Below are 17558 nucleotides of genomic sequence, written 5' to 3' on the forward strand. Positions count from 1 at the left end.
ACAGCAAGTGATTATGTGGGGATGTTCCTTTAAAAAAAAAAAGTTGAAAAGAGAAGTTGTGTCCAGAAATGTGTTCAGTACTGTATATACTTCTTCTTCTTCTTCTTTATCTTCTATATCTTCTTCTTCTATATCTTCTTCTTCTATATCTTCTTCTTCTATATCTTCTTCTATATCTTCTTCTTCTTTTATATTGTCTTCTTCTTCTTCTTCTTCTTCTTCTTCTTCTTCTTCTTCTTCTTCTTCATCATCTTCATCTTCTTCTTCATCATCTTCTTCTTCTTCATCTTCTTCATCTTCTTCATCTTCTTCATCTTCTTCATCTTCTTCATCTTCTTCATCTTCTTCATCTTCTTCTTCTTCATCATCTTCTTCATCTTCGTCTTCTTCTTCATCATCTTCATCTTCTTTTTCTTCTTCTTCTTCTTCATCATCTTCTTCATCTTCGTCATCTTCTTCATCTTCTTTTTCTTCTTCTTCTTCTTCATCATCTTCTTCTTCATCTTCTTCATCTTCTTCTATATCGTCTTCTTCTTCACTTATTTCTCTTTTCAAATTTTTTTTTTTTAAAGAAATGCAGCTATTTTTGAGCGTAACAAATAGCTGGTGGCGCACGCATGTTGGAAGCGCCATTGTATGTGCTCCCTGGCAGTGGAAACACACAGACAGCAGGAGGTAAATTCAGCAGCAGGAGGAGGAGGATGAGTGTGTGGCAGCAGGCAGTCAATGAGGCAGGCAGCGTGACATAATAGCCCTGGTACCTAGCGGTGATACCAGGGCTGTAAATAAACACAGCAGGCAGGAGGTCCCAGACAGCGGTCGTGCAGCCCACATTGTGTCCAATACACAACTGGGACAACACAGTTTTCAACCCGGGCACCTCAGAAAAATTAAACCTTTTTTTTTTTAATGGTTTTTTGGTTTTGGTTTTACAACCAATTACACAGATATAGCTATTATTTGACGTAATAGCTGGTGGCAGAGTGGCAGCAGAAGGTAAATCTGTGTACCCTGGCGTTGGGAAACACAGACAGACAGACAGCAGCAGCAGCAGCAGGAGGAATGGAGGAGTAATGTGAGCAGCTATTGTTTGACGTAATAGCTGGTGGCAGAGTGGCAGCAGAAGCTAATTCTGTGTACCCTGGCAGTGGGAAACACAGACAGACAGCAGCATCAGCAGGAGGAATGGAGGAGTAGTGTGAGTGTGGCAGCAGGCAGGCAGCGTGACATAATAGCCCTGGTACCTAGCGGTGATACCAGGGCTGTAAATAAACACAGCAGGCAGGAGGTCCCAGACAGCGGTCGTGTAGCCCACATTGTGTCCAATACACAACTGGGACAACACAGTTTTCAACCCGGGCACCTCAGAAAAATTAAACCTTTTTTTTTTTTTTAATGGTTTTGTAGTTTTGGTTTTACAACCAATTACACAGACAGATATAGCTATTTTTTGACGTAATAGCTGGTGGCAGAGTGGCAGCAGAAGGTAAATCTGTGTACCCTGGCGTTGGGAAACACAGACAGACAGACAGACAGCAGCAGCAGCAGCAGGAGGAATGGAGGAGTAATGTGAGCAGCTATTGTTTGACGTAATAGCTGGTGGCAGAGTGGCAGCAGAAGGTAAATCTGTGTACCCTGGCGTTGGGAAACACAGACAGACAGCAGCATCAGCAGGAGGAATGGAGGAGTAGTGTGAGTGTGGCAGCAGGCAGGCAGCGTGACATAATAGCCCTGGTACCTAGCGGTGATACCAGGCCGTAAATGAACACAACAGGAGGTCCCAGACAGCGGTCGTGCAGCCCACATTGTGTCCAATACACAACTGGGACAACACAGTTTTCAACCCGGGCACCTCAGAAAAATTAAACCTTTTTTTTTTTTTTTTTATGGTTTTTTGGTTTTGTTTGTAAAACAAATTACACAGATATATAGCTATTGTTTGACGTAATAGCTGGTGGCAGAGTGGCAGCAGAAGGTAAATCTGTGTACCCTGGCAGTGGGAAACACAGACAGACAGCAGCATCAGCAGGAGGAATGGAGGAGTAGTGTGAGTGTGGCAGCAGGCAGGCAGCGTGACATAATAGCCCTGGTACCTAGCGGTGATACCAGGCCGTAAATGAACACAACAGGAGGTCCCAGACAGCGGTCGTGCAGCCCACATTGTGTCCAATACACAACTGGGACAACACAGTTTTCAACCCGGGCACCTCAGAAAAATTAAACCTTTTTTTTTTTTTTTTTTATGGTTTTTTGGTTTTGTTTGTAAAACAAATTACACAGATATATAGCTATTGTTTGACGTAATAGCTGGTGGCAGAGTGGCAGCAGAAGGTAAATCTGTGTACCCTGGCAGTGGGAAACACAGACAGACAGCAGAAGGGCAGTACACAGCAGCCCACTGTAGGTGTAAAATGTGTGGCTGCAGGCGAAGTAATAGTCAAAGTGAACCAGGCTGGCTTAGTGAGCAGGAGCCAGGAGGTGGTAAAGGGTGGTAAGGCACATTAACGATGGTTCTTAGCCAGTTCATGTCCCCCTCTCGCCGACAACAGGGGCCAGGAACTCGCCTTCCACCCACGCCTGGTTCATCTTGAGAAACGTCAGTCTGTCCACAGACTTGTGAGACAGACGTGAGCGTTTCTCGGTGACCACACCACCAGCTGCACTGAAGCAGCGCTCGGACAGCACGCTGGAAGGGGGGCAGGACAGCACTTCCAGGGCGTACTGCGCCAGCTCGCTCCAGATCTCCAGGCGCTTGACCCAATACTCCATGGGATCAACAGGGGCATCGCTGTCAAGCCCGCTGTAGGACCACATGTAGTCAGCCACCATGCGGGTCAGGCGCTGGCTGTGACCGGTGGAGGATGCTGCTGCATGCACCTCCTCTCTAGTCACTGCTGCCGGAGCCTCTACAGTCCTGTAGAGCTCGTGGCTGAGAGACAGCAGGTCTGTGGGGCGCTTGCTGCTGGATGCAGGCACCTGCTGCTGCCTCTGTGCTGGCTGCTGGACAGTGGGGGTGGAAGGCTGGGGGAAGGCTTCCTCCAAGCGCTCAACAAGGGCCTGCTGCAAGCTCCTTATTTGTTGCGCTGGGTCTCCTCCTGCAGGCGGCAGGAACTGGCTCAACTTCCCCTTGAGGAGTGGGTCCAACATCATGCTGATCCAGATGTCCTCCCTCTGCTTCATCTGGATCACCCTGGGGTCTCTGCGCAGGCACGTCAGCATGTGCGCTGCCATTGGGAAGAGGCGGGCCACGTCTGCTGGCACATCGACGGCAGTGCTGCTGTCCTCATCCTCCTCCTCTGCCTCGTCAGCCTCATCCTCTCTCCACCCCCGCACCAACTCAGCTGCACTGTGCTGCTCCCCCTCATCAGCAGCAAGGTCAGGGACCTCCACCAAGTCCTCCTCCCCCTCAGAGGTGGACTGTGCAGCTGCTTGCCGCTCCTGCTGGTCCAAGGCTGCCGCTCCCTGTTCCAGCAAAGCATCGAGGGCCCTGTTCAGCAGACAAACCAGGGGCACCCACTCGCAGACCATAGCATGGTCCCTGCTCACCATGTTAGTGGCCTGCAGAAAGGGAGCCAGCACTAAGCACACCTGCTGCATGTGCCTCCAGTCATCATCGGGGACGATGGACGGGATGTTGCTGGTCTTGTCCCTTCTCTGAGCGGCGGAAACAGTGGCCAGGGCAAGGTACTGGTTGACAGCGTGCTTCTGTTCAACCAGACGCTCCAACATTGCCAGGGTGGAGTTCCAGCGAGTCGGAACGTCAAGGATCAGCCGATGGTGTGGCAGATCCAGCTCCTTTTGCACGTCTTCCAGGCTCGCACAGGCTGCAGCCGAGCGCCGGAAGTGACGCACAACGTTCCTTGCCGTTTCCAGCAGTTCGCCCATCCCCTGGTAGGTGCGCAAGAACTTCTGCACCACCAGGTTCAGCACGTGGGCAAGACAGGGGATGTGGGTCAGGTTTCCCCTGTCTATTGCGGCAACCAGATTGGCCCCATTGTCGGCCACCACCTCTCCGACTCTGAGGCCTCTGGGGGTCAGCCAAATCCTCTCCTGCTCCTGGAGTTTGGCCAACACATGGGTTGCCGTCAGCTTGGTCTTCCCAAGGCTGACCAAGTGCAGCAGCGCTTGGCAGTGGCGGGCCTTCACGCTGCTGCTGAGGCGGGGGGTTTGGCCAGGTGTGCCGGAGGATGGCAGAGGATCGGAGGAACCTGCTGCAGTTCCCCTGACCCTGCGGGGTGGCACCACCCACTGTGTTGCTGCTGCTGCTGTGCCCGCTGCTGCTCTCCCATCCTCACCCCCTTCCACCAAGCTGACCCAGTGGACAGTGAAGGACAGGTAGCGGCCTGTCCCGAAGCGGCTGCTCCAGGAGTCCATGGTGACGTGGACCCTTTCACCAACCGCGTGCTCCAGCCCTCGCTCCACATTGGCCATCACAAAGCGGTGCAGTGCAGGAATGGCCTTGCGGGAGAAAAAGTGTCTGCTGGGGAGCTGCCAGTCTGGGGCTGCGCAAGCAAGCAGCGCACGAATGTCGCTCCCCTCCTGCACGAGCGTGTACGGCAGGAGTTGGGAGCACATGGCCCGTGCCAGCAAGCCGTTCAGCTGCCGCACGCGACGGCTGCTGGGAGGCAGAGCCCTAACCACCCCCTGGAAGGACTCGCTCAAAAGGCTCTGGCGTGGCCTTTTGCTGGCACGGGAATCAGCAGACACAGCGGAGGAGGCCACTGAGGACTGGCTGCCAGAACAGGCCTCAGTGTCGGCGGCAGGAGTTGCAGAGGGGGGAGGAGCAGTGCGTTTCCGCACTCCTGCTGGTGCTGCTGGAGGAGCAGGAGGGCGGGTGGCTGCTGTTGCTGCTGCTGCTGAAGGCTGTGCAGTGATGGGTGTGGTGCCACTGCCAGCACCAGATGCCTTCAGCCTCTGGAACTCCTGATGCTGGTGGAAATGTTTCGCAGCAAGGTGGTTGATGAGCGAGCTGGTGCAGAACTTTAAGGGGTCTGCACCTCTGCTCAACTTCCGCTGACAGTGGTTGCAAGTGGCGTACTTGCTGTACACTGTGGGCATGGTGAAAAAGTGCCAGATTGGTGACAGAAACATCCCCCTACGGCATGGAAGCGCTGCTGCCTGTCTCCCTGTGGTGGTTGGGGGGGGGGGGGGCTTGGGGGGCTTGGGTGCGGCTGGTGGTGGTACTGGCAGATGCTGCTGCTGCTGCTGCTGAGCCTGAGACACCAGCAGGCTGTGGGACCTGCCTACTGCTGCTGCCAATGCTTGCAATGATGCGCCTCCTTGCAAGGCCCACAAGAGCATCCTCCTCCTCCTCCTCAGAGCTGCTGAGGACGACATCCCCTGGAGGTGGTGGCACCCAGTCTCTGTCTGTCACCGGGTCATCAACATCCTCCCCCTCCTGAAACATGTCCTGCTGGGATGAGGACCCCCCAAACTCCTCTCCTGATGCATAGATGGGCTGCTTGACTGTCCCGCCCGCGGCTTGCCACAATGCTGCTCCCTCTCCTCCTGATTCCCTTGCTGCCCTTCCCCTTGCCCAAACCGCGCTGGCTGCCACTTCCAGACATCTTCGATGTTTTGGGCGTATAGACAAAAGTTTTTTTAAAAGGGCGGGTGAAAAGTGGGGTACTTTAATGGAGTGGGTTGGTGGGTGAGGTGACTGAGTGAGTGTCCCTAGTACAGTAAGTAAGTAGTAACAGTCAGGAAGTACAACTAGCAGTTACAATAATCAGTAGTAATCACAAGTAAATTTAGTGTGTGTACACTACAGACAGTGAGTGCACGCACACGCAAACACGCGCAGGAGCTAGCCTATGAACAGTGACTGAGTGAGTGTCCCTAGTACAGTAAGTAAGTAAGTAGTAACAGTCAGTAAGTACAACTAACTAATTACAATAATCAATCAGTTATCAGAAGGAAATAGAGTGTGTGTAGTGTGTACACAGACAGTGAGTGCACACACGCAGGAGCTAGTAGCCTATGAACAGTGAATGAGTGTCCTAGACTCCTAGTACAGTAAGTACAACTAACTAATTACAATAATCAATCAGTTATCAGAAGGAAATAGAGTGTGTGTAGTGTGTGTACACAGACAGTGAGTGCACACACGCAGGAGCTAGTAGCCTATGAACAGTGACTGAGTGTCCTAGACTCCTAGTACAGTAAGTAGTAACAGTAAGTACAACTAACTAATTACAATAATCAATCAGTTATCAGAAGGAAATAGAGTGTGTGTAGTGTGTGTACACAGACAGTGAGTGCACACACGCAGGAGCTAGTAGCCTATGAACAGTGACTGAGTGTCCTAGACTCCTAGTACAGTAAGTAGTAACAGTAAGTACAACTAACTAATTACAATAATCAATCAGTTATCAGAAGGAAATAGAGTGTGTGTAGTGTGTACACAGACAGTGAGTGCACACACGCAGGAGCTAGTAGCCTATGAACAGTGACTGAGTGTCCTAGACTCCTAGTACAGTAAGTAGTAACAGTGAGTACAACTAACTAATTACAATATTCAATTACAATAATCAATCAGTTATCAGAAGGAAATAGAGTGTGTGTAGTGTGTACACACTACACAGACGGTGAGTGCACACACGCAGGAGCAGCTAGTAGCCTATGAACAGTGACAGTGAGTGTCCTAGTACAGTTACAGTATATAACTACAATACTAATACAATCAGTAGTAAAGGACAGCAGAAATACTGGTATAGAATAGAGAGAAATAAACAGAGGACAGGAGGACAGCTGCCCACACAGGCAGGCCCTGAGGCCTAAAGCTGTAAGCCTGCAGCAGCTGGCCTGTCTCTATGTAACACAAAAGCTACTAACTAAAATACAATGTCTAACTAACTAACAACAATATAGGTGTGTATAGGAGGTGTATGTAAGCAAAAAAGCTAGGTAAATGACCACAATAAAGCTCTTGCTAAGCCAAAGCACAAAGGAGCAACTCTCTCTCTATGCAAGTCTCAGGCAAGGACAGAGAAACGTAACATGGCGGCCGCTATTTATAGGGTAGGGGCTGGCCAGGGTCCCCCTCTGTGATTGGCTGCCGTCAGAGGGCCTGGGAGCCCTCTGATTGGCTCTAAGGACATCAATCTGGGCTATGACGCTATTCGAGCTCGGTACCGAGCTCGAATAGCGCCGTTTGCTCGAATAGTGAATGGGCTATTCGAGTGTACGCGAATAGCCCATTCGAATAGCTACAGCTATTCGGAGCTCGAATACCGAGCTCGAATAGCTGGAAAAGAGCTCGAATATTCGAGCTACTCGAATATTCGAGCTCTGCTGAGCACCACTGATCAGCGTTAGCTGGTCGTCAAGAGGTTAAAAGCTAAACACACCTCCAGAACTGCTGGAATGCAATGATGTGTCAGCTTGTTAATTTGTACAGCGCCATAACAATCCAACATGCATACAGACTGTTTTGGATTGTTTGATCCTCATCAGTGCATGGCATGAATTAATTTGGCTCTATGCAGTAGGGCTTGTACACCGAGAGGTACAGACTACCCAGCAAGCTCATGGTGACCCAGAACTCATTGGAGTGTGTAAGGGACTACAATGGTCCTAAAAGCCCCCTTACTAAGATGTTAAGAAAAACAAAAGTTTGCTTTCTTAAAACAGAAAGAATTTGCGATAATTCAGGTTGGAGTGAGCTTGAGATGTCTCCCACAATGCATCACTGCTGAATATATGCAAATTAACCATTCTACCCTTAGAAGCTAAACACACCTCCAGGGTAACAGTGTAAGAGTGGCTGCAGTTTACATTTTCCAGTGAAATTTGTATTTGTCTCTTTTTGGTTATGAGAATAAAAAGTATCCTATACTTTATTCCAGGTACTGTACTATGTGTGTGCCAAATTTCATTCAAATCCGTTCAGCCGTTTTTGCGTGATCGAGTAACAAACATCCAAACATCCAAACATCCGAACTTTCCCATTTATTATATTAGTAGGATGACAAGGAGCTTACAATGTGCTGCTGGCAGCTGTACTGTGGGGTGATCATGCAGCTCAGTCCAGCTCTGACAGTTCCTGTAACAGACAACTCTCACTACCTTATTGGTAATGACAAGGAGCTTACAATGTGCTGCTGGCAGCTATACTGTAGGGTGATCATACAGCTCAGTCCAGCCCTGAAAGTTCCTGTAACAGACAACTGTCACTGCCTTATTGATAATGACAAGGAGCTTACAATGTGCTGCTGGCAGCTGTACTGTGGGGTGATCATGCAGCTCCGTCCAGCTCTGACAGTTCCTGTAACAGACAACTGTCACTGCCTTATTGATAATGACAAGGAGCTTACAATGTGCTGCTGGCAGCTGTACTGTGGGGTGATCATGCAGCTCAGTCCAGCTCTGACAGTTCCTGTAACAGACAACTCTCACTGCCTTATTGACAATGACAAGGAGCTTACAATGTGCTGCTGGCAGCTATACTGCGGGGTGATCATACAGCTCAGTCCAGCTCTGACAGTTCCTGTAACAGACAACTGTCACTGCCTTATTGATAATGACAAGGAGGGTACAATGTGCTGCTGGCAGCTGTACTGTGGGGTGATCATACAGCTCAGTCCAGCTCTGACAGTTCCTGTAACAGACAACTGTCACTGCCTTATTGGTAATGACAAGGAGCTTACAATGTGCTGCTGGCAGCTATACTGTGGGGTGATCATACAGCTCAGTCCAGCTCTGACAGTTCCTGTAACAGACAACTGTCACTGCCTTATTGGTAATGACAAGGAGCTTACAATGTGCTGCTGGCAGCTATACTGTGGGGTGATCATACAGCTCAGTCCAGATCTGACAGTTCCTGTAACAGACAACTCTCACTGCCTTATTGGTAATGACAAGGAGGGTACAATGTGCTGCTGGCAGCTGTACTGTGGGGTGATCATACAGCTCAGTCCAGCTCTGACAGTTCCTGTAACAGACAACTGTCACTGCCTTATTGATAATGACAAGGAGCTTACACTGTGCTGCTGGCAGCTGTACTGTGAGGTGATCATGCAGCTCAGTCCAGCTCTGACAGTTCCTGTAACAGACAGTCACTGCCTTATTGATAATGACAAGGAGGGTACAATGTGCTGCTGGCAGCTATACTGTGGGGTGATCATGCAGCTCAGTCCAGCTCTGACAGTTCCTGTAACAGACAACTGTCACTGCCTTATTGATAATGACAAGGAGGGTACAATGTGCTGCTGGCAGCTGTACTGTGGGGTGATCATACAGCTCAGTCCAGCTCTGACAGTTCCTGTAACAGACAACTCTCACTGCCTTATTGATAATGACAAGGAGCTTACAATGTGCTGCTGGCAGCTATACTGCGGGGTGATCATACAGCTCAGTCCAGCTCTGACAGTTCCTGTAACAGACAACTGTCACTGCCTTATTGGTAATGACAAGGAGCTTACAATGTGCTGCTGGCAGCTGTACTGTGGGGTGATCATGCAGCTCAGTCCAGCTCTGACAGTTCCTGTAACAGACAACTGTCACTGCCTTATTGATAATGACAAGGAGCTTACACTGTGCTGCTGGCAGCTGTACTGTGAGGTGATCATGCAGCTCAGTCCAGCTCTGACAGTTCCTGTAACAGACAACTGTCACTGCCTTATTGATAATGACAAGGAGCTTACAATGTGCTGCTGGCAGCTGTACTTTGGGGTGATCATGCAGCTCAGTCCAGCTCTGACAGTTCCTGTAACAGACAACTGTCACTGCCTTATTGATAATGACAAGGAGGGTACAATGTGCTGCTGGCAGCTGTACTGTGGGCAGGGCCGGATTTCTGGCTAGGCCACATAGGCCATGGCCTAGGGAGCCAGAAATTCAGCTCTGCTTGGGGCGGCTGAGGGGCAGAAAGTGTGTGCAGCAGAGCAGATGACCCTCCATTCATTCGTGCTGCCTGCGGCCCACCTGGCCGCCATTTGCAGCCTGCACTTTCTCCGTGTGACTCCTCTCTGCTCGCTGGGCTCTACCCCTCCGTTACTACAACACTCCCCCTCCCAACACATATCTGCAGACCACACGGACAAAGTCTGTTCCGTGTGCGGCGACTGGTTTGGGGACAAAGAGACACGGACTACAAACAGGCAGCTTTGTATCCGTAGTCCGTCCCCAATAAAGCGGCTGCCTGACTTTCCCTGCAGTTTGAACTTCAATAAGATGGTGGGCGCAGATGTACGGAAGAGACACTGGTGTGTTTACAAACAACACTGACTCCGCCCCCTTGCCTTCAGTACAGAGTGGCGGGAAGATCAAAGATCCTGTACTTCCTCTCCTCCGGGAAATGCTGTCCACGGCTCTCTCCTGCTTATCTCCATTAATGAGATCAATTAGCATTAGAATACAAGCGCCCACCCAGGGATCAGCGTCTTTGGAGCTATGGGGGCAGAGCACGGAGGTGTCACACTTCAAATCAGAAGACCAGGCTGGGACGAGTAAGTAAACAAACAGCTGCAATACAATGTCTGTAGATAAGCTCACTTGGCAGCTGCAGCTGAATGCTTCGTCTCAGCCTGGTTATTGTATTGCTTATTCTGTCTCCCTGAGAAACATCTCCTTTCTTCTGCACTTTTCTTACTCTCTTTTCCTGTCCTATCTTTTGCTCTAGCTACCTCTTTTCCTTCCTTCCCCATCTCTATCCTTTCCTTCTCATTTGCTCCTCTTCCTTCCTCTGTCTCCCTTTTCCTTTCAATTTTGTATTTGGGGGAGAAGGAAACAGCAAAGGCTGGGACACTTCCCTGATATCCCCCTCCACTCTGTCTTTTGCCCCCTCCCCCCACTCCCTGCCTCTCTACCACTCTCTGCCTCTCTACCACTCTCTCTCCTTTCCTCTACTTTGTGTCACTCTTTTCCTATCTCTCTCCTCCTGTCCTTTGCTATCCTCTTTTTTGCCATAATTGTCCCCTCTCTTTCGCCATAATTGTCCCCTCACTTGTACTCTTTATAGTTCTCCCTTCTCGCATTCTCTATGCCCTCTCCCCCCAAATTGCCCACCTTCACCTCCTTTTCTCCATTCTTTTGTTCTCCCCTATCTTCTCCTCTCCCTCTCTCTAATGCTGGCTACACACGGTGCATTCCCGCACTCGATGCACTGCTCGATTCCCGTCGATTCGTTTATTTCCGACATGTCAGATTCGCGTTTCAATGGATTGTTAGGTCGATTTGCCATACTTTACATTGCAATCGACCTAAAATCATCGAAATGTGCTCAGAAATGCTCGGAAATAATCGAATCGTCGGAAACGCACCGTGTGTAGCCAGCATTAAACCCAAAAGCCTTTAGACCAAACCTTTGAGGCTTGGACACATTTGGATACTTACATTGGTAGGAGGAAGCCTCTGGAACATAAAGAGGCTTTTCTTGTCCTCCGGTGCCACGCCGATCCAGCGCTCAGACCATCAGGCATCGTTCACATTAGGCAATGCAGATGGCTGTGCGTTCGGAACAAAAGTGCACGCGATTTGCACGCCATCTGCGTTGCCGTGCTTTGTGCTGCTGATCCCATTCAATCATTACTGTGAATGGGATCAGCAATAGCACATCGCACTGCTGCGCAGCATCCATAGTCTGAATGTCAGAAGTGCTGTCTGTGCACTTCTGATGTTCTTGTTGATCGCACACCATATGTTCTGCTGAAATACGCAAAGCAGCGCATATAGTTTGAACGAGGCCTCAAAGTGCAGCTGCACTGCATCTCCGCAGTATCAAAACCACTCAAGCACCGGCATATAAAGCTGAGACTGACTGTATGCATGCTACTGCACAGGTGCAGACAGCCTCAGAGGAGCTCACAATCTAATCCTACCATAGTCACAGTCTAATGTCCTACCATATTATTATTATGTATTTATATAGCACTGACATCTTCTGCAGCACTTTACAGTGTACATAGTCATGTCACTGACTGTCCTCAGAGGAGCTCACACTCTAATCCTACCATATTCATAGTCTAATGTCCTGCCATATTATTATTATGTATTCATATAGCACTGACATCTCCTGCAGCACATTACAGAGTACATAGTCATGTCACTGACTGTCCTCAGAGGAGCTCACACTCTAATCCTACCATAGTCATAGTCTAATGTCCTACCATATTATTATTATGTATTTATATAGCACTGACATCTCCTGCAGCACATTACAGAGTACATAGTCATGTCACTGACTGTCCTCAGAGGAGCTCACACTCTAATCCTACCATAGTCACAGTCTAATGTCCTACCATATTATTATTATGTATTTATCTAGCACTGACATCTTCTGCAGCACATTACAGAGCACATAGTCATGTCACTGACTGTCCTCAGAGGAGCTCACAATCTAATCCTACCATAGTCATAGTCTAATGTCCTACCATATTATTATTATGTATTTATATAGCCCTGACATCTCCTGCAGCACATTACAGAGCACATAGTCCTGTCACTGACTGTCCTCAGAGGAGCTCACAATCTAATCCTACCATAGTCATAGTCTAATGTCCTACCATATTATTATTATGTATTTATATAGCCCTGACATCTCCTGCAGCACATTGCAGAGTACATAGTCATGTCACTGACTGTCCTCAGAGGAGCTCACACTCTAATCCTACCATAGTCATAGTCTAATGTCCTACCATATTATTATTATGTATTTATATAGCACTGACATCTTCTGCAGCACATTACAGAGTACATAGTCATGTCACTGACTGTCCTCAGAGGAGCTCACACTATAATCCTACCATAGTCATAGTCTAATGTCCTACCATATTATTATGTATTTATATAGCCCTGACATCTCCTGCAGCACATTACAGAGCACATAGTCCTGTCACTGACTGTCCTCAGAGGAGCTCACACTCTAATCCTACCATAGTCATAGTGTAATGTCCTACCATATTATTATTATGTATTTATATAGCACTGATATCTCCTGCAGCACATTACAGAGTACATAGTCATGTCACTGACTGCCCTCAGAGGAGCTCACAATCTAATCCCTGCATTGTCATAGTCTAATGTCCTACCATATTATTATTATGTATTTATCTAGCACTGACATCTTCTGCAGCACATTACAGAGCACATAGTCATGTCACTGACTGTCCTCAGAGAGGAGCTCACACTCTAATCCTACCATAGTCATAGTCTAATGTCCTACCATATTATTATTATGTATTTATATAGCACTGACATCTTCTGCAGCACATTACAGAGTACATAGTCATGTCACTGACTGTCCTCAGAGGAGCTCACAATCTAATCCTACCATAGTCATAGTCTAATGTCCTACCATATTATTATTATGTATTTATATAGCACTGACATCTTCTGCAGCACATTACAGAGTACATAGTCATGTCACTGACTGTCCTCAGAGGAGCTCACACTCTAATCCTATCGTAGTCATAGTGTAATGTCCTACCATATTATTATTATGTATTTATATAGCACTGACATCTTCTGCAGCACATTACAGAGTACATAGTCATGTCACTGACTGTCCTCAGAGGAGCTCACACTCTAATCCTACCATAGTCATAGTCTAATGTCCTACCATATTATTATTATGTATTTATATAGCACTGACATCTTCTGCAGCACATTACAGAGTACATAGTCATGTCACTGACTGTCCTCAGAGGAGCTCACACTATAATCCTACCATAGTCATAGTCTAATGTCCTACCATATTATTATGTATTTATATAGCCCTGACATCTCCTGCAGCACATTACAGAGCACATAGTCCTGTCACTGACTGTCCTCAGAGGAGCTCACACTCTAATCCTACCATAGTCATAGTGTAATGTCCTACCATATTATTATTATGTATTTATATAGCACTGATATCTCCTGCAGCACATTACAGAGTACATAGTCATGTCACTGACTGCCCTCAGAGGAGCTCACAATCTAATCCCTGCATTGTCATAGTCTAATGTCCTACCATATTATTATTATGTATTTATCTAGCACTGACATCTTCTGCAGCACATTACAGAGCACATAGTCATGTCACTGACTGTCCTCAGAGAGGAGCTCACACTCTAATCCTACCATAGTCATAGTCTAATGTCCTACCATATTATTATTATGTATTTATATAGCACTGACATCTTCTGCAGCACATTACAGAGTACATAGTCATGTCACTGACTGTCCTCAGAGGAGCTCACAATCTAATCCTACCATAGTCATAGTCTAATGTCCTACCATATTATTATTATGTATTTATATAGCACTGACATCTTCTGCAGCACATTACAGAGTACATAGTCATGTCACTGACTGTCCTCAGAGGAGCTCACACTCTAATCCTATCGTAGTCATAGTGTAATGTCCTACCATATTATTATTATGTATTTATATAGCACTGACATCTTCTGCAGCACATTACAGAGTACATAGTCATGTCACTGACTGTCCTCAGAGGAGCTCACAATCTAATCCTACCATAGTCACAGTATAATGTCCTACCATATTATTATTATGTATTTATATAGCACTGACATCTTCTGCAGCACATTACAGAGTACATAGGCATGTCACTGACTGTCCTCAGAGGAGCTCACAATCTAATCCTACCATAGTGATAGTCTAGTGTCCTACCATATTATTATTATGTATTTATATAGCACTGGCATTTCCTGCAGCACATTACAGAGTACATAGTCATGTCACTGACTGTCCTCAGAGGAGCTCACAATCTAATCCTACCATAGTCACAGTCTAATGTCCTACCATATTATTATGTATTTATATAGCACTGACATCTTCTGCAGCACATTACAGAGTGCATAGTCATGTCACTGACTGTCCTCAGAGGAGCTCACACTCTAATCCTACCATAGTCATAGTCTAATGTCCTACCATATTATTATGTATTTATATAGCCCTGACATCTCCTGCAACACATTACAGAGCACATAGTCCTGTCACTGACTGTCCTCAGAGGAGCTCACACTCTAATCCTACCATAGTCATAGTGTAATGTCCTACCATATTATTATTATGTATTTATATAGCACTGATATCTCCTGCAGCACATTACAGAGTACATAGTCATGTCACTGACTGTCCTCAGAGGAGCTCACACTATAATCCTACCATAGTCATAGTCTAATGTCCTACCATATTATTATGTATTTATATAGCCCTGACATCTTCTGCAGCACATTACAGAGTACATAGTCATGTCACTGACTGTCCTCAGAGGAGCTCACAATCTAATCCTACCATAGTCATAGTCTAATGTCCTACCATATTATTATTATGTATTTATATAGCACTGATATCTCCTGCAGCACATTACAGAGTACATAGTCATGTCACTGACTGTCCTCAGAGGAGCTCACACTATAATCCTACCATAGTCATAGTCTAATGTCCTACCATATTATTATGTATTTATATAGCCCTGACATCTTCTGCAGCACATTACAGAGTACATAGTCATGTCACTGACTGTCCTCAGAGGAGCTCACAATCTAATCCTACCATAGTCATAGTCTAATGTCCTACCATATTATTATTATGTATTTATATAGCACTGATATCTCCTGCAGCACATTACAGAGTACATAGTCATGTCACTGACTGTCCTCAGAGGAGCTCACACTATAATCCTACCATAGTCATAGTCTAATGTCCTACCATATTATTATGTATTTATATAGCCCTGACATCTTCTGCAGCACATTACAGAGTACATAGTCATGTCACTGACTGTCCTCAGAGGAGCTCACAATCTAATCCTACCATAGTCATAGTCTAATGTCCTACCATATTATTATTATGTATTTATATAGCACTGGCATCTTCTGCAGCACATTACAGAGTACATAGTCATGTCACTGACTTTCCTCAGAGGAGCTCACAATCTAATCCCTGCATTGTCATAGTCTAATGTCCTACCATATTATTATTATGTATTTATATAGCACTGACATCTCCTGCAGCACATTACAGAGTACATAGTCATGTCACTGACTGTCCTCCTAGGAGCTCACAATCTAATCCTACCACAGTCATAGTGTAATGTCCTACCATATTATTATTATGTATTTATATAGCACTGATATCTCCTGCAGCACATTACAGAGTACATAGTCATGTCACTGACTGTCCTCAGAGGAGCTCACAATCTAATCCTACCATAGTCATGGTCTAATGTCCTACCATATTATTATTATGTATTTATATAGCACTGACATCTTCTGCAGCACATTACAGAGTTCATAGTCATGTCACTGACTGTCCTCAGAGGAGCTCACAATCTAATCCTACCATAGTCATAGTCTAATGTCCTACCATATTATTATTATGTATTTATATAGCACTGACATCTTCTGCAGCACATTACAGAGTACATAGTCATGTCACTGACTGTCCTCAGAGGAGCTCACAATCTAATCCTACCATAGTCATAATCTAATGTCCTACCATATTATTATTATGTATTTATATAGCACTGACATCTTCTGCAGCACAGTACAGAGTACATAGTCATGTCACTGACTGTCCTCAGAGGAGCTCACACTCTAATCCTACCATAGTCATAATCTAATGTCCCACCATATTATTATTATGTATTTATATAGCACTGACATCTCCTGCAGCACATTACAGAGTACATAGTTATGTCACTGACTGTCCTCAGAGGAGCTCACAATCTAATCCTACCATAGTCATAGTCTAATGTCCTACCATATTATTATTATGTATTTATATAGCACTGACATCTTCTGCAGCACATTACAGAGTACATAGTCATGTCACTGACTGTCCTCAGAGGAGCTCACACTCTAATCCTACCATAGTCATAGTGTAATGTCCTACCATATTATTATTATGTATTTATATAGCACTGACATCTTCTGCAGCACTTTACAGAGCACATAGTCATGTCACTGACTGCCCTCAGAGGAGCTCACAATCTAATCTTTACCACTGTCTAATGGCTGGCACACGCATGTATGCAGAGCTGGAGGACCTAAGATGCCAGATTACCATTACAAGCCTGGGCGGCAAGTATGGGGGGGGGGGGGGGGCTGTAATATTTTGTGTGTGTGTGTGTGTGGGGGGGGGGCGGTTTTTGACAGTTGGCCTAGGGCACTAAGAGATACAAATCCGGCCCTGATGACAAGGAGCTTACAATGTGCTGCTGGCAGCTGTACTGTGAGGTGATCATACAGCTCAGTCCAGCTCTGACAGTTCCTGTAACAGACAACTGTCACTGCCTTATTGATAATGACAAGGAGCTTACACTGTGCTGCTGGCAGCTATACTGTGGGGTGATCATACAGCTCAGTCCAGCTCTGACAGTTCCTGTAACAGACAACTGTCACTGCCTTATTGATAAGGACAAGGAGCTTACAATGTGCTGCTGGCAGCTGTACTGTGTGGTGATCATGCAGCTCAGTCCAGCTCTGACAGTTCCTGTAACAGACAACTGTCACTGCCTTATTGATAATGACAAGGAGCTTACAATGTGCTGCTGGCAGCTGTACTGTGTGGTGATCATGCAGCTCAGTCCAGCTCTGACAGTTCCTGTA

The 17558-nt window shown here is 46.6% G+C and overlaps 1 protein-coding gene across 1 annotated transcript in view; it reads left to right on the forward strand.

The window, feature by feature from the left end:
• The first annotated feature begins 10431 nt into the window (after positions 1-10431).
• The window catches only part of LOC137503709 (vomeronasal type-2 receptor 1-like), a 43059-nt gene continuing 35932 nt past the window's right edge, over positions 10432-17558 (forward strand). Inside the window, exon 1 of the mRNA XM_068233633.1 lies at positions 10432-10448. The gene's annotated coding sequence lies outside the window, so the exon portion shown is untranslated. The remainder of the gene's footprint in view (positions 10449-17558) is intronic.

The sequence above is a fragment of the Hyperolius riggenbachi genome, chromosome 1 (genome assembly GCF_040937935.1).
Source record: "Hyperolius riggenbachi isolate aHypRig1 chromosome 1, aHypRig1.pri, whole genome shotgun sequence".
NCBI lineage: Eukaryota > Metazoa > Chordata > Amphibia > Anura > Hyperoliidae > Hyperolius > Hyperolius riggenbachi.